Source organism: Temnothorax longispinosus, chromosome 3, assembly GCF_030848805.1.
Source record: "Temnothorax longispinosus isolate EJ_2023e chromosome 3, Tlon_JGU_v1, whole genome shotgun sequence".
In the NCBI taxonomy this organism is placed as follows: domain Eukaryota; kingdom Metazoa; phylum Arthropoda; class Insecta; order Hymenoptera; family Formicidae; genus Temnothorax; species Temnothorax longispinosus.
The window spans coordinates 17,125,506-17,145,498 of record NC_092360.1 but is presented as its reverse complement, the minus strand read 5'-3'; the positions used below and the strand labels follow the sequence as shown (position 1 = coordinate 17,145,498).

Sequence of the window (19,993 nt, the reverse complement as noted above, 5' to 3'; positions counted from 1 at the left end):
AGTATCCGCAACATCTTCACGACGCGCACACTGACCTACCGTTCTGTCCTACGCGCGATAAACCACCCGGTAAGCAGCAGGACAAGCTCCTCGCAACATTATACGATAAGAAACGTTATGTCATACATTATCGCAACTTGCAACAGTGTACTCGTCACGGTCTCCGTATTGCAAAGATTCACCGCGTATTGAAATTTGCGCAATGGCTTCGCGATTATATAGAACTTAATACGAAATTTAAAACATTGGCCAAGAATGTGAAAAAACTTTATACAAATTGATGAAGAACGCTGTGTTTGGCAAAACCATGGAGAACGTGCATAATCACGTTGACGTGCTACTCGTGACTCATTGGGAGGGTAGATAAGGCGCGGAGGCAATGATCGCGAAACCAAATTTTCACAGTTGGAGCGTCTTTTCAGAGAATCTAGTAGCAATAGAAATGCGAAAACTTCAGGCGAAGTTCAAAAAATCAATCTACGTGGGTATGTGCATCCTCGATATGTCCAAGACATGTTTGTATGAATTTCATCACGAGTACATGTTACCGTTGTATCGCGACAAGTGTAAAGTCACGTACACCGATACGGACAGTCTCATTTATCACATCGAGTGCAACAACATATACGATACCATGAAGCGCCACATTAATAGATTTGACACTAGCAATTACGCGATCGATAATGCGTACGGTATCTCACTCGCCAATAAAAAAGCTTCGGATTTGATGAAAGACGAAAACAACGGTGCGATAATGACCGAATTTGTCGAGCTTAGAGCAAAGATGTACGCCTTGTGAGACGACGTTAAGAAAAATATGAAAAAGGTTAAAGGTGTTAAGAGTAACGTCGTAGTCAGGTCGATAACGTTCGACGATTACACGCGGTATCTGCACGACGAAATTGAAATAACGCGACAGCAGGTTTGCATAAGGTCCAAACTGCACAAGGTATACACTGTTGAGGATATGCCCTGTCGATATAGAAAGTTACCATAAGAGGAGGCGCTTCCCGCGCAAACTGTATCGAGTCAGTCAGTCATTGTATCGTATTGTAACAGATCGCAAGTAAAGCATCGCAAGCATTGCAAGTAGCATTATTCGATTTCATACCCGTCGCAATATCCTATCCACTGGATACACAACATTTTAGCGCCCAACGTGTGGGGCTCGCGTGCAAGGCGAGTCGATTCATTAGTAGTACAGTAAATACGCGAGAAATATATTACGAGAAATAGCATAACCTCAATATGGCGGATCTGCGGCAGCTAAAAGCAGCACGCGCACAATTGAAGGGTCAATTAACAAGGATCAAACATTTCCTGGAAAGGGAAGAGGCAATCACGCAAGCACAAGTAGAGGCACGTGCAGCAAAAATAGAGGAAATATGGAAGGCATTTAATGACATTCAGACAAAAATCGAGACGGAACGATCGGAAGACGAAGAGCACCTACAGGAAGTATTGCTAGCTGAGGAAGGTGAACGGATCGTATTTGAACAGGTGTATTACGAGACGGTAGACAAGGTGCATTCTATTCTAGCCACAATTCGGCAGGTACCGGCGGTCGCATACGCGCCGCAAAATCACGTAGTCGGTAGAGCAAATCCAGGTATGCTTGATATTAAATTACCTACGCTAGAGTTAGCAACATTTAACAGTACGTATGAGCAGTGGATGCTATTTAAAGATTCTTTTATATCCATTATACACGATAATCCGAAATTATCTGAGGTACAAAAATTTCAATATTTGAGGAGCGTATTAAAAGACGAAGCTTTGCAGGTGATAAGTAGCTTGACGACATCGGCGGAGAATTATACAGTGGCATGGGAGCTGCTCAAAAAGCATTACGATAATAAGAAGCTCATTATAAACAGCCACTTAGCGCAGCTTTTGGACTTTCCAATTACTAAAAGATTACTAAAAATAAGCACGCGTCGTTGAAACAGTTTATAGTAGGGGAGACCGGGGCTATTCGTGACACATTTTTGTTTCGAATTTTTTTCTCGCTCGTATAAATGTTTAAAAAATTTTTATTTGTGCGATGTAATCGTCCATCTTTCTAGTTTAAAAGAAAAAATATATATAGGTTTTTCTCTCACAAGTCTCGAAATATATCAAGAAATGTATCGCTGTGTCATGTATCACGAATTGCCCCGAAGCCTGGGTAATTCGTGACAAACCACGGGATAATGCGTAACACTTTCTCTGATTGAACGAACTATATAGATTTTTTTTGTTTTTGCAATTTTTATCTACTTTATACTTTGAAAAAGCCTTTATTTGTCAGAATTTACAAATTATATGTATAAAAAATTATGAGGAAAAATGTAACGCCTGTTCCATTAATTGCCTTCATTGTTCACATTCGATTACGGGAATCCACTTCTCGAAGGCGTCCGCGGCCCCTGCGAATTGGTTTTTCCTTTGAACGCTTATTCGTGGCGTTTTTGGTTGCCCCGATTGCTCGTGTCACGAAATGCCTCGGCGTGATTTTTCTTTATTCATGATCCGTGACTTACAGATAAGAAAGAATACCATAAAATCTACTCATGCATTATGCTTAGTGAAGTCGAGTGACTAAATACAACTTACCGTTTCGGATCTCTTATTATTTTATTCGGCGAGAAAACAAATTTTTGGGATTTGAAAAAATTTACTTTGAGCACTTGAAATCAAACTTTCTGTCACTGAGAGAGAAAAATGCCCATGTAGCACAACAGCGGCTGAAAAGCGTTTTAAAAGCGCTACTGCGGGTGCAGGAATTCAGCGCTTTTTTAGCGCTTTAGAAGCATATTATCGCTTTAAAAGCGCTTTCAAAATCCACTAGAAAAAGCGTTTATAAGCGCGTAAGACCAGCGCAGGAAAAAATGCAATTTTATAGCGTTCAAAGCGCGCTCAAAATCCGTTCAAAAAGCGCATTATAAGCGCATTATAAGCGCGTAGATTAATATAGTGTGGGAAACGTTATTGAAATAAATAGTCATAAAATAATACATAATATTATGTATTTTAATACTGATTTGTTACAAATTGGTTGAAATTTTTATGGCATTTAACCGTCGATAGTTAACTGATAAACATTATTCTCACATGTCAAACATAATTGGGAACATAATTGGAAATAATCTATTTGGATTTTTTTTACGAACTTTCGCAATACAAAATAAAATAAAATGCTTCTGCGCTGCATTTACGGATAGCCGTGCGAATATCGACTCATCTTGGTTATAACCACTCGTGTATATAACATAATTGGAACATAATTGGAAATAATCTATTTCAATTTTTTTACGAACTTTCGCAATACAAAATAAAATAAAATGCTTCTGTGCTGCATTTACGGATAGCCGTGCGAATATCGACTCATCTTAGTTATAACCACTCGTGTATATAACATAATTGGAACATAATTGGAAATAATTTATTTCGATTTTTTTTACGAACTTTCGCGATACAAAATAAAATAAAATGCTTCTGCACTGCATTTACTGATAGCCGTGCGAATATCGACTCATCTTAGTTATAACCACTCGTGTATATAACATAATTGGAACATAATTGGAAATAATCTATTTCAATTTTTTTACGAACTTTCGCAATACAAAATAAAATAAAATGCTTCTGTGCTGCATTTACGGATAGCCGTGCGAATATCGACTCATCTTAGTTATAACCACTCGTGTATATAACATAATTGGAACATAATTGGAAATAATTTATTTCGATTTTTTTTACGAACTTTCGCGATACAAAATAAAATAAAATGCTTCTGCGCTGCATTTACGGATAGCCGTGCGAATATCGACTCATCTTGGTTATAACCACTCGTGTATATAGTCCCGCTTTCGTTGTTACCTGCTCTTGTCACCTGTAAAACAAATTTTTACATTTATACCTGTAGTTATATAATTTCATATATTTTCCTTTGACAACCTCTATTTTGACATTGCAAAAAACATAACAAAAAAGTATCTGTACCTATAGGGGTAGGTAATCAACTTTTGAAAAATCTTTATTATCTTGGCAAATCAACATTATTTATGGCTCTCTTCTTTGAATTACTTCGAAGCCACGTACTTATGGAGCCTGTGACTTTTGATCTCGAAAAATTTCCTTTATATTGTTTGCCACATGCATCTGAAAAAAGATTTTAAAAATTACAATATTATGCATGAGAAATACTAAATACAGGATTTAAGTTGATAAGTTAATCATCATATTTATTAAAAGTAGATCAAGTGTATTTTAAGGGGAGAGCCTCATGTAACCAGCAAAAAAAATCGAAAAAATTTTATTGCACAAATCATTATAGTATAATATCTCTAGAATATGTTCCGAAAGTTCCAGAGCGAAATTCGAACTTGAAATAGGCGATTTTATACCTGAGCGTTACGCAAGTAAAGCGCGCGCTCCGAGAACTTGAAACTTTAAACGCGTTTTTCTCAAAACCATGTTTTTCAAATTGGCGTGCAAGATTACTGATAAACTATTCGACCAATCAATTTGCCCTTTGGCATGCATGTAGATAACTAAATACCATTGTCTTTAAACTTACTTGTTTCGTCATTTTACATGAGGCTCCCTCCTTAAGACACAGCAGGACTGAAAGTAAGAGTTTCATGTTTTTTTTCTCAGAATTTTCAATAACTTACCAATAATGCACGTACCGCACTTTAGTGACTTGATTCCTTTTTTTATCTCTGTCCCTGTCCAATTCAGTTGTAATGCAACTTCAGGAGAAAAAATCTTCTTACATATACTAGTAGCCATTTCTCCTTCGTGTACCCCTCTCCCAGCTACAACACTAAAATGGGATACCTGTACAGAAAAAAAAGTTATTAGCAAAAAGTTATATTGATGTGTTGAGATGAGTTGCTAAGTTTTCATAAATGCAGGACATTAAATATTTACCGCAAAATCATAGTTGTCGCCGTTTTGGAGAAACAACTCAGTTCCAAGTTGAATATGTGCTCGAGGATTTTCAATATGGATTTCATTATTGATAGCTTCCTCTTGTGAAGCATTAAGAATTTTTTGGAGTTGATCTCGAGCAGCAGATGCTGCCTGATGCTTTATGTAGCTCGTTTTAAGAATCTTCTTTGGAGGCATGGTTACTTAATAAACAAAAATAAATAAAACAAATAAAATGAATTCAATACTAAATATCTGATTTAAAGTTTTATAAGAATGTCTCAAATTTTGTAAACTTATTCCTTGAAAAATCCAGGATTTTCCAGGAATTTTTATCAAAATTCTAAGTAAGATTAGAGAATTTTTTAATGCAGCTTTAAAACAATTTTATTTTACTACACACGCGTTTTTTAATATTCTTTAAGTATGTAATTACAAAGAAAAGTCACTTAAGATTTGAAATTAAATTAAAGAAAGTACTACAAGAAAATAATATGAACTAATGTCATATAACAATCTGTCTACTGTATATGGATGTAGCTTATCAGAAGTACAGAATTCGAAAGATGGTAAAAGATGCAACGCTAATTTAGAACGATAAAGGATATCATTGTTATATCAAGTATCTACTTCTTTCTGAACATTTTCTGAAATTCTCAAACCTTTCATCACTGGATACAGAAAATGTAAGAAATAATTTTGTCAGAAAGAGATATCAAATATAAATTTAAAAATAAAATTTATATATTTCTGTTACGTTCAATATTTAAATAACATTTTATTGTCAATTGATAAATATATTGTCCAGACTATATAATTAATAGCTCAATGTTAATTCTTTAGTGCATAATTCCGCAATATGTATTATTCAATTGATATAACAATAATATCCTTTATCGTTCTAAATTAGCGTTGCATCTTTTACCATCTTTTGAATTCTGTGCTTCTGATAAGCTACATCCATATACAGTAGACAGATTGTTATATGACATTAGTTCATATTATTTCCTTGTAGTACTTTCTTCAATTTAATTTCAGATCTCAAGTGACTTTTCTTTGTAATTACATACTTAAAGAACGCGTGTGTAGTAAAATATAATTTTTAAACTATTTTTTTCTTGCAAGAGATTTGTGTTAAATATTTTTTGTAGTATTTAAAATATGTCGATGTTTAAGTTTTTTACGAGAAAGTTTTATTGTACTACCAGACTGGTATAAGTTTAAATAAATAAAAATCTTTTTCTATATATATATAAAACATACAAAAATATAAAATAAATCTATATTATTATTAAGAAAGAATAAATATCTAAATATTAAAAAAGATTTTTATTTATTTAAACTTATACCAGTCTTTGGTAGTCAATAAATCAAGAGAATCAAGCGAGGGGCTTCTCACTCAAGAAATCTGGAAATCAAAGAACTTGGACTGCGGCATTCACAACGAAATTTCTATTGACTGCCATGTTGATTTCTAAGATTTCTTCGGGATTACCAGTGATTTCCACTGATCGTCAGCAACTGCGCCGGGCTCGATCGGGCGAGGTCGGGACAAATCGGTTTTTTTTTCGATTGCTTATATTCGTACGAATCAAGTAAGATGTTAAGAACGTAAAGCAATTCAAATTTTTTAAATATGTACGAAATTAAAAATAGTTTTCCACTTGATAGTTTTTAGATTGTTTTTATTCTTAAATAAATCTCAAATATATATTTATAAATATAAATATATTATAAATATATATATATATATATATATATATATATATATATATTATAAACGTTACGAAACAATTAAAACTGATTTAAATAAAAATGAATATTAATAGATATTTGGGGAATTCCTTATTAAAATAAAGAAATTGGATAAAAATATTAGTTTAATATTATACAGTCTTTTTACTTATACCATAAATTTATTAAAACTGATTAACAATATCTTTGGCATCACGTATATTAATAAAATAAAATATAATAAAATAAAATAAATAAAAAATAAAGCAACATTACATTACTACTTTTTTTTTCTTAAAACAATTCTTTGATTCTTATAAATATGTTTCTTGAAAGTGCCAAACCTACGTCAGTAATGACAGGCGCAGATGTTGTTAATTTGTACTTATTAATGTTTATATAACCGTGTGCAAAAGTGTTCATTAATGTTAAATATCCCCCACCCGTAAGTCCAAACCATTGACATGATACTCCGATATCTCTTTGGTTTCCTTTAATGTTTGCATAAGTACTAGAATACTCTTTTGTTTTTTGTGTTGTGCCATTTAAATAACCAAATCCGAGAACAAGGCCTATAAGACATTTATTATTGTCAATCCGATTAAATACTGTTCAATCACCAATATTTATTTGCTCACATTCTTCAGCGAAATCCTCTGAAAGATTTACAGTATTTGCTTTATACGACTCATATTCAGATTGTCGAACTCTCTGTAATCTATCACTACTTAATTTTCCCGAGAATTGATTTAAAAGCCAACAGATAGACGATTTTCTTACTATAGTCTCTTTTCCAGAAGAATCTGTAACAACTGTAAACGGACTTTCTTCATCCAATTTATTTGTCAAATTTGTGTAATTTTTTAGTTCTAAATGACCTTGTATCGCTGATAATACGGTCAAATCTGTCAAAAGATCCAAATTAGAATCTGCTACTGAATCTGTTGTCAATGTTTCTTCATCTGCTCTTAAGTTTAAATCAAAATCCTCCTCAAATTCTATTCCTTCATCGTACAAATCATTATTTTCAGTGTCGTCAGTTGTAACACATTGAAAATCTACTTTTTCTGCAACGTCTACATCGATTTCAATGCCTAAATTACACATTGAGTGAAATGCATCTTCTTTTGCTCTGTTCATTAAGTGAATAATTTCGCTGTTACTTGGAAGAGCAGTATTGCTGTTACTCAAGAAGTTTTCATAAGCTACTTCTTTATCTTGAGATTCAAATGATGCATTTAAATGCTTTACTCGAGGAAACCTGAACGTATCGCAATCAGAATGCTTTTGCACCGAGATGTCAGATTGGAGCTGAATTCGCGAAACTCTATGGATGCAATCTAGCATTGTAAAATTCACCATCATACAATAAGTAGTTGTCATCGACCTTAATTGTCGGAAGAAACTTTCACAAGGCTGACTGCTAAATAACAATGGTAAGAAACATTCAGGCATTTGTTTGTCCCTGCACAGTATGATTGCACTTATCAAACTGTGAGCATTTATTTCAATACATATGTAAGAATTTCGACTTATGAAATGTTCAGTCACTGAGTAGTTAGCAATTGTTCGCAGCCAAGAACGCCACATTCGCAGAAAAAAACAGAATACCAGATGTAATAAATTCTATCATGAACAGTAATGGCTTCAGACAAATATGCAGTTAAAATGTAGTACATTATTTGTAGGTAGGCTCGTGTTCCTTCGCTGGTTGGAACATGTTTTTCTAATAAAGCCCATATTTTTGGATCACAAATTTTAATGACTGCTTGAAAATTCATTTTATCGGAATTAGAAACGCCCTTTTCTGTTAATTGATGTTTATCTCTGGAAACAAGCTTCATTAACATTTTGATATGAGTGGCAGAAATAACGTAATCTCCAATTGGCAGCAATGCAGTATCTTTCAACAATCTTGTTCTTAATTTTCCTCCAATATGAATAGTATCTTGACAAGAAATAACATTAGGTAAACGTTTTGCACAAAATCCTGGAAAAACTACGTCAAAATCATCTACAGTCAGAAATTTATGATTATGTGTTCCTAAACAGCTTTCAATTGACATTGCTCTTAATAAGCGACTATCTCCATCAGAAGATACGCCAAGAACTGTTATGAAACATCCAACAATCCCTTGATAATAAAATTCCAGCGGTCTCTTACATCTTTGGTATTAAACTTATTATCAGTTCCATACAAACAGAGACAAAAAGGCGGACTATTCTTAACTAACGGTTGTACCATTATCGCGTATAGAAGTGGAGCTGGCTTATTTGCATAAAAAATATTTTCAATTACTTTTGCAGAAGTCGCAAGGAATGTTTTGGTTTTAGGCATACCATTAGAATCTAAGGGTAATACAAAACCAACCAATTGATTCGTTTTTGGATCATATTGAATTCGATTTATAATTCGAGTTGCATCTTCACTTAGCCAGACGTAAGGAGGCAGATTCCTAGAGCTTAAGAACAGTTTTAACTCTTCAAATCGACATTCTCCTTCAATTATTGAAGAACTTGACCTGGTCATGGTTCGCATTACTGTACTTGTTGATGGAAGTGGCAAATTAGTTGCTAGTGTTTCGTATGCAATTCTACCTCCAGTCATAAATATGTAGCTTGAAAATTGTTTCAATGCCTCATCATATTTATAACCTCTTTTGTTTTTCAATATTTTTTCATGCGAAGCTTCATTTAGTTTTTTCAAAAGGGGTAAGTAGAATTGCTTGCTATCTTCAATATTTCGAACATTTTTTAAATCAACAGAATGATTCGTCCGGTAATCATTCTACATTTATTCCCCCTGAAGTGAAAATTGTTTCAATGCCTCATCATATTTATAACCTCTTTTGTTTTTCAATATTTTTTCATGCGAAGCTTCATTTAGTTTTTTCGAAAGGGGTAAGTAGAATTGCTTGCTTCTTCAATATTTCGAACATTTTTTAAATCAACAGAATGATTCGTCCGGTAATCATTCTACATTTATTCCCCCTGAAGTGTTTGTAGAATATTGCAAGAACTGCTTATCAGTCCTCCACAGTCTAAATTCATCGTAAATTGTCCATTTATTTCTTGAAGATAGTTATTACTTGTTGCTGGTATCGAGTTTGGTGTACTGTGGTAATGATAATTCATCAAAGGTTCGAAAGAAGTAGAATTTTCCAGATTTGGCGTAGATACTATTGTATGTGTATTATTATTGCTTTCAGATATGCTGCTGTTCAGATCCATGTTTTCCTTTTCTGCTTGACAAATGCTTTCATTTGATGAATTGGAAAAATTAAAATTGTTTCGAGATTTCTTAATGGAAACAGACTTTGTCTTTTTGATATGACCATTTATGTGCCTATAAAAGTTAGACAATATCCATTTACTTTTACCATTTTTTTGAAACACTTTGTTAACGTTACATTCACTATCACATAAAGAACATGTTATTTGAGAAGAATATGTGAATGAAGTTAAGGCATTTTGTGGATCTGCTAAAATTGTAACATTAACCTTCAAGTCAGCCAACACTTTCTCTTGTAATTCTGTATCGTTCATTAGTTCTTTTGAATTTTTTACATACAAAACAATTAAATTTTTTATTTTTTTCTTTTCTCTTTCAACATCACAACCATTTGGAATAATTGGATCACTCGATGACATACTGGTTGTTTTTGTATTAGTTTCTTTTCGATACACAGAAGTTGGTGAAAAATTGTTAATTTTTTTATTCCAAACTTGCGGTTTTAAAGACTTAACGTAAGTAATTACATTATGAATCTGAGTTTTTACGCCACTCATGAAACGAAAACTTTTTGGGTTCTTATGGAAAATTCCAAAAAAACTTTCGAGATTTTTAGTTTCATCCAAAAGTAATAGTAAATCATTTGCAACAAACTTTTCCATTTCGTTGATTTGCGCTTCTCCGACTTCACGTAAAGATACATAATTATCTACATGGTGTATTTTAAAAATGTTTTTTACATACGACGGCAATTTAATGGATGTCTCAGTCTCGACTATATTCCAAAATATTTCTGCTGCAGCTTCTTCAGTTTCGTTTTTTCGTCTGCAAGTTGTACACTTTTCATTTATACTGTTAATATCATCAGTTTGTGTCTGTTTTGAGGCCATTACAACACGAGGTTTTACAATATTCATACTATCCTACAAAGATAAACAATATTTAGAAAATATGTATATAAATACAATTTTTATTAGACTGTAAAGTGTATTTAAATTTTCGCATTTGTAAAATTTTACTAAAATTGACATATGAATAACACTATTTTAAAAGTATTTAGTAGATTACACGGAGAAAAATGTTAGGTTTTGACAAGCAAATATTAGCCTGTGACATCAATATTGTAGTGCTGGAATGGACATAGTCATCAGGTAGCCTTACTGTTATGCTGCTTATGCTTTAGGAAGACAATTCCACCATGCTAAATCCTATTCTTATAGCACATGTACGCGTCTTTGTCTTACATATGGCAACAATGCATTTCCAAAGTTGTTTACTTTTCTCAATTCGTCGCATAACCTCGCGCATAACCTCTACCGTTATTTATAGAGGTTATAACCTCTATCGTACAGCGACGCCTCAAGCACAGGTGCCAAGTGTACGCTAATGCCGAAAGCGTTAGTTCTGTCCTAGCCTAACGTTGTGCCGTAAGAAACTAAAGTTTAGACTACAACTTATGTTACCACAGCATAAGGCATTTTCCTGCAATACAGTAGCGAAAACTTAACCCACTCTAAATGTTGCAATTTCGTCAGCACTACGTGTTGGGCTCCGCGTTAACAAAATTTTTTTTCCGTGTAATCTTTATAACAACTGAATTTTATTACGAAACATGAAAAACAAATATTTTTATTCTACACACAGTTTCACGACAAAATTCACAACAAACTTATGTACTTTAGTAAAAAAAATTAAATATTATTTCTACTTACGAAGGGTTATTACTTTATTTTAATCTAGATTTTAATAAAACAGATATGCTTAGATGAAAGTTCAATTGTGACCAACGATTATCATAACCTAAAAGATATAAGAAATGTTGTGTCAAAACTCGGACTATCTCGGATTACTTCGCCCTCGACTTCGCCTCTTGTCAGCTGAGGCCGACAAGACTCGAGTTAGCACGAAAGAGATCCGAAATAATGCGCGAATTAGTATGAGTTGGTGTGAGTGCGTGACACTGAGAAAACTTTTATAAGATTTCCACTTTGATTTCTATGTGATTTTTATCCATGGCTGACAGATTTCTGAATGATTTCTGTTGATTACTAAGATTTCTAAAAGATTTTTTTAACGTTAAAACAAGGAAATCCACGATTTCTCAAGTGAAAAGCCCCTCGGAATCAAGAGAAGATACACGGTAGTATCTCGTAACAAGTAATACTTACGGGAGAATTCATGAGTAACCACGTTAACAATTTCGCTGTTTTGATTGTTATTATTAGCTAGTTAGTATATTAGCTAATCTATAACGTAGCACCATGCAGGTTCCTGTTCCCACTTATGTTGTCAGGGACGACACAACTAGGCAGCAAAATTAAATCTTGGAATAAAAAAAACAGAATTAGAACACAAAAACAAATAAATGCATATAATATATATATTTGTAGAAATACATGAACTGTATCGTAACCTCTGGGCGCGTTCCGAATTTGTACATCAAACGCAGAGCACTATTTATTCTTCTTAAACGTTCGATGAACATCAAGGACAAATAATATATATACGCTATGCGTTTGATGCGCAATTCGGAACGGACTCTCTGTAAAAAATGCTTGCATATATTACAAGCCGGGGTAATTATACGACTTATGTATTTTTACACGCGTACAAATATATGAGAAACTACTTACAGAGTATCCACGTCCGAAGACGACGACGACCTTGATGACTAGTTCAGACAATATTGGTTCAAGCTCCCTTGATCAGGGGTTATACAACCATATTACTCAAAATATATGCGTTTATTCCTCTTCTTTTTACTCGTATATATTAACCCACTACCACACGGATGATATATTACACATCGTCAATTTTCACAAAATTCTATATACCGGACGAAACACGTCTTGACGCGTTTGCACACAGATCGAGACTACGGGCCTTGATCGAATAACCTCTTGACGAGACTGATGAACACGCACGCACGTACAGACATGTTTACGATTCGCGACTTTGAAAATGACAATCGGACGCAGGCGTCGTGGGCGTGAATCCGACCCCTCCTCCCCCGTCTCTCTCCGTACTCGCGAGTAATGCCGCGTGCACACATGCATCCCGCACTTGCCACGCTCGAGATACATTACGACGCGGTAGCCAATTCTTTCGCTTATACGAAAAAGCGATAAATTAACTGGCTATCGCGTCGCGTTTCGCCGTGTGCCAATCGTTGTTATTATGCAAAAGCCGAATCGCGCCCGTATATGACGGTATCGCAGCGAGCGTGTGATATAATATAAATGTCGTGTTTTAACCTCTTCACAATAAAGACACGAGGGCGAGTCATGTTTTTCTCATGCGAGTCAAAAATTATTTCTAAAAGATTTGAAAGTTATTATAGATGTTTTATACGCGAATTGCACATTTTCACAGCAATTTTAGAAGATGCATTCTCAACAACGCTTTCAAAGTGCTTTGCACGCGCTCTTGTGCTACGTGCGCTTTCAAAGCGCTTTTTACACGCATGATTGACGAAAATGTTTTTAAATGTTTTGCAAAGTAAATTACATGTTTTCAAGCAACCTTTGATAGTCTTAGAAATAATTTTTGGCACACTGTGAATCAAAATCCATCAAAATAGCCACCTGCCAAAAAAGTGCGTACTGACAGCGGTTTTGGGAGGTGCATTCTCAACAGCGCTTTTAAAGCGCTTTTTACGCGCATGATTGACGAAAGTGTTTTTGAGTATTTTTCAAAGTGAATTACATGTTTTCAAGCAACGTTTTAGTCTTAGAAATCATTTTTGGCACACTATGAGTCAAAATCCATCAAAATAGCCATCTGTCAAAAAAGTGCGTAACTGACAGCGGTTTTGGAAGGTGCATTCTCAATAGCGCTTTTAAAGCGCTTTGCACGTGCTGCTGTGCTACATGGGTGGTTGACACGCAAATGCCATTCCGTTGGTACCTAGAGGACACTAAGAAACATCTGTGATTGATATTACAGGTTTCTAGCAGCAAGCATTTTAAAGTTAGGCCCGCGACAAAATTTTAGCAGAGTCACGAATAGCCCCGGTCTCCCTTACATTTGCGTACCCATCTTAAGGCGTTAGAAGTCTTGAGATTGCCCGTGGCACAGTGGGATGCAATCATAATATTTTTGGCTAGAAATAAATTAGACTATTATTCGCAACGTGACTGGGAAGAAGACATAGGTCAAAGAGCACCAGAGTATATGTCAACGACAGAAGATTTCTTAAAGTTCCTTAATGAAAGGTGTCGTACTTTAGAAATGTTGGACAGCGGTCAAGGTCAAGGTAAACACGAGACAATACAAAAGAAGGATGTTGCTAAGAAGAGTGACAAGCGAGTCACACTAGCTTCGACGTCACAGTCATGCCCCATATGCAAGGGTAATCAGGGTAATCATCAAGTCTATAATTGCTCGGACTTATTGAAGATGTCTGCATCGGATAGACAGGCAGCAGTGAAGGAAAAACATTTGTGTCTCAAATGTTTGAAGACGGGACATTACGTGAAAAATTGCAAATCTACGAATTGTCGCAAGTGCTCCAAAGCACATAACACGTTATTACATGTAGGGTCTACGGAGACTAAGGATCAAGCAAATAGCAGCGAATCAAGAAAATTAGAGGATGAAGACAAGCCAGTCGTCATGCCTTGTGTCAAGAATACAGCGAATTACAACACGGAAGATGGGCGGTCTATCCTAACAGCAAGAGTAAGCAACGCGCTAAGATCACACGTTATCCTAGCGACAGCTCAAATATATGTGAGAGATATTGATGGAAAGCGACTAACATGCCGAGCCTTATTAGATCCAGGCTCTCAATCACATCTCGTTACAAGCAAATTAGTTAGAAGATTACAAGTTCCCTGTAAAAAGGAATCGAGGACTATCAATGGCGTTATGCAAAACGTACAATTACAAATATTAAATTTCCACGACGATACGTATAGAATCTTGTCATTCCGGTTTCCGAGCAGATTTGGATTGCTTGGTTCTGCCGGTAATAACATCAAGATTACCGCAGGTCAACATTAATAAAAGGTTCATTACGCTACCGGAAGATAATAGAATCGCCGATCCTGACTTTGATAAATCGAGAGAAATAGATTTGCTAATAGGTGCCAGCCTATTCTGGAATTTGTTATGTGTAGGCCAGATCAAGGGACGACGAGGACATCCGACTTGGCAGAAAATCCTCTTAGGATGGATAATAGGGGGTGAACTAATAGATGCTCGTCCGAGTACAAATTCAACCTCACTTGTAGTGGCCAACCAAGCTTTAAGTGAGCACCTTGAGAAATTTTGGACGCAAGAGGAGATTCATGCACCGCGCCAATACAACGCACAAGAAAAATATTATATAGAAAATTTTAATACAAAAATATTGTATAGATCATTTTAAGAAAACATACAAATGAGATTCGGATGGAAGGTTTGAAGTATGTCTACCCAAAAACCCTAACGTTACACTAGGAAACTCGAAGGAACGTGCCATCAGCAGCTTTTACGCCTTAGAGCGACGATTTAGAAGAGAACCGGCGCTTCGAGAAGAGTATATTAAATTCATGGAAGATTACAAGAAGCAAGGACACATGAGTCTGATATTACAAGAGGAGCTTGCTAACAAGAAGCTACTATATTTTATTCCACGTCAACCAATACTCAAGCCCGGAAGCATATCTACGAAGCTAAAAGTCGTGTTTAATGCATCAGCAAAGACAGACAATGGTGCATCTCTCAACGACATGCTTCTGGCTGGACCCAACTTGCAGAACGACTTACTTTACATTATATTACGTTTTCGGATACACATCTATGTCATAACCGCTGATATCAAGATGATGTTCCGCCAGATAAAAGTTAACGAAGAAGACCGCTATCTGCAGATAATAGTGTGGTGAGATTCTGAGACAGCTCTATTGTTGATGTATTTATTGAATACAGTTACATATGGCACCGCTCCCGCTCCATTCTTGGCTATGGAAAGTATAGAAGAACTATCAATCAAAGAGAGCTTTGAATTCCCGTTAGCAGCTCTAGTTCTAATTGTCGATCGTTATATGGAAGACGTAATAACAGGATCCGACGATCTAAAAGCAGTCATAGATTTGTAAAGCAATTAACAACTTTATTAGCAAATCAAAGCGGATGATCTGTTGGTACTCAACAAGGAAGAACCCATCAAGACTTTAGGAATATTTTGGGACCAGAAAACAGATACATTCCAGTACAGTGTTAAGAGCATGAACAATACAAAAATTACAAAGCGCGTAATTCTATCGGAGATTTTAAAAATTTATGATCCCTTGTGCATTTTAGGACCTATTATCATTAAGGCCAAGATTATTATGCAGCAGTTATGGTCTTTGAATATCGGATGGGACGGGAGTCTGCCTCAGGACCTTTACTCAAAGTGGAAAGCTTATTGTCTATCATTAACTCAATTGAACGAGTTGAGGATTCCACGTTGTATCAAGAATAATCCGTCTAGGAAAATAACAATATTTGGATTCGGAGATGCCTCAGAGAAAGCATACGGCGCCTGTTTATACGCCGTAACACAATCAGAAAATGGAGAGTTTTGCTCTAACCTGCTTTGTGCCAAATCCAGAGTGGCGCCTCTAAAGGCACTAACCATCGCTAGGAGATCGAGTGACTGACATGGATCTGCGAAGCGACTCCACGATTGTGCTCGGATGGCTAAAGAAATGCCCTAGTACATTGAAGACCTTCGTAGCGAACAGAGTGTCCGAGATACAGCAACTTACATCATCAGACTCGTGGCATTATGTTTCATCAGAGGAAAATCCGACTAACATCCTTTCAAAAGGGGCCACCGTCAAAGAGCTAAAGCTTAATAGTTTATGGTAGCACGGGCCTAACTATCTCACAAGAAGTGAAGCCTGGCCTAAGCAACTAGACTCAGTAATCGAATTGCCAGAATGCAAGTCAATTGCCAGCCTGGTGATAACGCCAGCATCTACCATATTACCCGATGTATCGTCCTGGGAAAGGCTTACGAGAATTATAGCTTATTGCTACCGATTCATAAGCAGTTATCGAAGAAAGAAGATTATAGGACCTCTCATGATCGAAGAATTGGAAGCAGCAGAGCTAAACATCGTCAGAGTAATACAATAAGAAGTTTTCTAAGAAGAAATACAGCGTTTGAAGAATGAGCGTCCTCTTAAGGGCGACAGCAGACTGAAAGCATTAGACCCATTTTTGGACGAGAAGAAACTAATCCGTGTGGGAGGCCGCTTACGCCAAGCTCAGCTTCCAGAAGAAACTCGACACCCTATAGTGTTACCTGCCAAGCATAATGTTACCCGTTTGATTTTTCGAGCAATGCATAAGAAGCTACACCACTGTGGCACCGAACAATTTCTGGCTACCGTACGACAAAGATATTGGGTACTATCCGGCCGAAGAGAGGCTCGGAAGGTTACTCGCTTGTGTTTAAATTGTTTTCGGCTTCGTCCACCCAACATACAGGTGAAGATGGGAGACCTTCCCGAAGAACGAATTACTGGATATTTACGTCCATTTGCAATTACCGGCATAGACTATGCCGGCCCTATAATGATAAGGAAAAGCCGACGTCGAGGCAGAGTACATACCTCGAAAGCTTATATAGCTCTATTCATTTGCTTCAGTACAAAGGCAATACATATTGAGCTAGTCACAGATATGACTACAGAGGCGTTCTTAGCTGCCCTTCAACGCTTCACCAATCGAAGAGGAATCTGTTCCCGCCTATATTCAGACAACGGCACCAATTTTGTAGGAGCATTAAAAGGGAATTCTAATGTAGAGGATAAAAAGAATCGAATTTTTTTTTTTTTTAATCAATAGTACACTATTTGTGGAATGTATTCCTAAAGTTACAGTAAAAAATTTGAAATTTTAAAGGCCTTACAGCCATTTCTTGCGCGCAGGTATACGAGCGCGCGGCATAAGCGCGCGAGCCGCGATCGGCGCGACGGCTATTGTGACTATTCTCGTGCGCTATCTATTATCAGCTAAGACGTGTTGTTGTTTTGGAACGTTTGTTTTGGAGAGTTTGTCTTGGAGCTTGTCTGCTCTGAATTTCCTGTACGTATCTAACGGCAAAACGATGCCCTCTCGGAAAAGAAGTAAAGGCGATAATGCTCGTAGCGCGAAGCTTCGGAAGCGAAAGTTTAACGGCAACCAGTTTTCTGAACAAAATGAAGCTGTAGGACAAAGTGCGACCGCGAGAAAATTAGCAACTGCTAGTAATGAAAATGTGACTTATACTCTCACTCTTTTTTATAGACTTATTGAATTTGTTAGTGTTTTTGGCGCACTTTCAGAAATACTTATTTGTAGAAACTGCAAGCAAAAAGTAGAATTCCAAGAAAATGGACATCGGGGCCTCGGATTTAAACTTGTTGTTTTGTGCCGCTGCAATCGTCGAAAAATTAATTCAGGGCCTTTCATAAGCAATGGTTATAAAATTAACCGACGAATAGTTCTCGTAATGCGGCTTTTAGGCATCAGTAGAGATGGCATAAACTTATTTTGTGGCCTTATGGACATCGGGCAAGGCCTAAGTAAAAGTACGTACGACCTTATAGTGGGGCATATTCGTAATGCCGCGAAAGCAGTGTTCGATGTTTTGTGCCCAAAAGCCGTAAAAGAGAAAAAAGAAGAAAATGAAAAAAGAGGAAGACCATCTACAAATTTGAAAGTATCCGGCGATGGGTCATGGAAGAAACGCGGCTTCACTTCGTTATTTGGTGTGACAACTCTAATTGCTTATTATAGCGGAAAAGTAATAGATCTTGTCGTAAAAAGTAGTTACTGTTAAGCGTGTACGGTTTGGCGCAAAAGAGAAGGTACTGAAGAGTATGCTAAATGGTACGAAAATCATCAAGAAGAATGCGCATCAAATCATGATGGCAAAATGGAAGTCGATGTTGTTATAGAAATGTTTTCTACATCTGAAAATAAATATGGAGTGAAGTACGGAAACTATATCGGAGACGGTGACTCTAAGACGTTCAAAGCTATTTTAGATTTAAACCCGTACGGAGATGATTTTCCAGTATCAAAAAATGAATTCATTGGACACGTTGAGAAACGAATAGGCAGTCGGCTTCAAAACATCAAAAAAGAAAAAAAGCTTGGCGGAAATGAGAAGTTGACTGACGTTCTTATAAAAAAACTTACAAAATATTACTGATTAGCAATTAGAAGAAATATTGAATCCGTCGATGGAATGGAGAAAGCTATAATGGCCACATCATATTTGCACTTGTGTTCAACAAATGAAAATCCAAGGCACAAAAATTGTCCAGAAGGCGCAGACAGCTGGTGCAAGTATCGTGTCGCTCAAGCCTTAGGTACACATTTCGACCATCCGCCTCCGCTTCATCCAGATATTGCGAAGAATATACTGCCTATTTATGAAAACCTTTCTAAGAAAGATCTTAGGCTAGAAAGGTGCTTAGGCGGACACACGCAAAATGCCAATAAAAGTTATAATTCCACCATTTGGCGGCTAGCTCCGAAACACCTGCACTCTGGCGTAAAAATTATTGAAATCGCCGCCTGTATAACTGCAGGCATATTTAATGAAGGATATTTTGCTGTTCTCAAGATTATGGAAATCTTACAAATAAAGATCGGGCCTCAATGTAAATTATTCGCGGACAATTACAAGGCCGAGCGGACGAAAAGGCAAGAGCGCCGCAGCTTCAGTAGCAGCAGAGAAGCTCGATTGGCTCGAAAACAACGACAAATCGAGCAAAACGAGTTCTTCGAAGAGGCAGAAGGTTTATTATACGGACCTGGAATAGCAGATTAACGTCAGAGAGCGGTAAGTTTTTAAAAATATTTGTTTTTCTGTACCGAAAACTTTAAACGCGTTTTTCTCGAAACCACGTTTTTGAAATTGATGGGCACGATAACTAAAAAACTATTGACTAATCAAGTTGGCTCTTGTACGTACATATAGTTTATTACATTTACTAGGAGATGAACCTCTATCGCAATAACAACTATAAGTTCATATCGAAAAGACTATTATTGCCAGTCACGGTCGATTTAAATTACTTTAATTGTTATTCTATATACTGGCAAAAGAAATTTATTATTCTGTTTATTATACACCGTCGACCT

General features: G+C 36.2%; 1 long non-coding RNA gene and 2 pseudogenes across 1 annotated transcript; 2 read left to right on the top strand and 1 right to left on the bottom strand.

Moving 5' to 3' along the window:
- The first annotated feature begins 817 nt into the window (after window positions 1–817).
- Window positions 818–15,750, top strand: LOC139810071 (uncharacterized; annotated as a pseudogene).
- On the bottom strand, window positions 2,992–5,113 carry LOC139810009 (uncharacterized). The gene is made up of 4 exons (XR_011731229.1): window positions 4,915–5,113; window positions 4,656–4,821; window positions 4,003–4,140; window positions 2,992–3,871 (listed from the first exon to the last, which is right to left on the bottom strand). It is a non-coding gene; the product is annotated as an uncharacterized lncRNA (long non-coding RNA).
- A 2,600-nt stretch (window positions 15,751–18,350) lies between the features above and the next one.
- On the top strand, window positions 18,351–19,679 carry LOC139810788 (uncharacterized; annotated as a pseudogene).
- The last annotated feature ends 314 nt before the right edge of the window (window positions 19,680–19,993 follow it).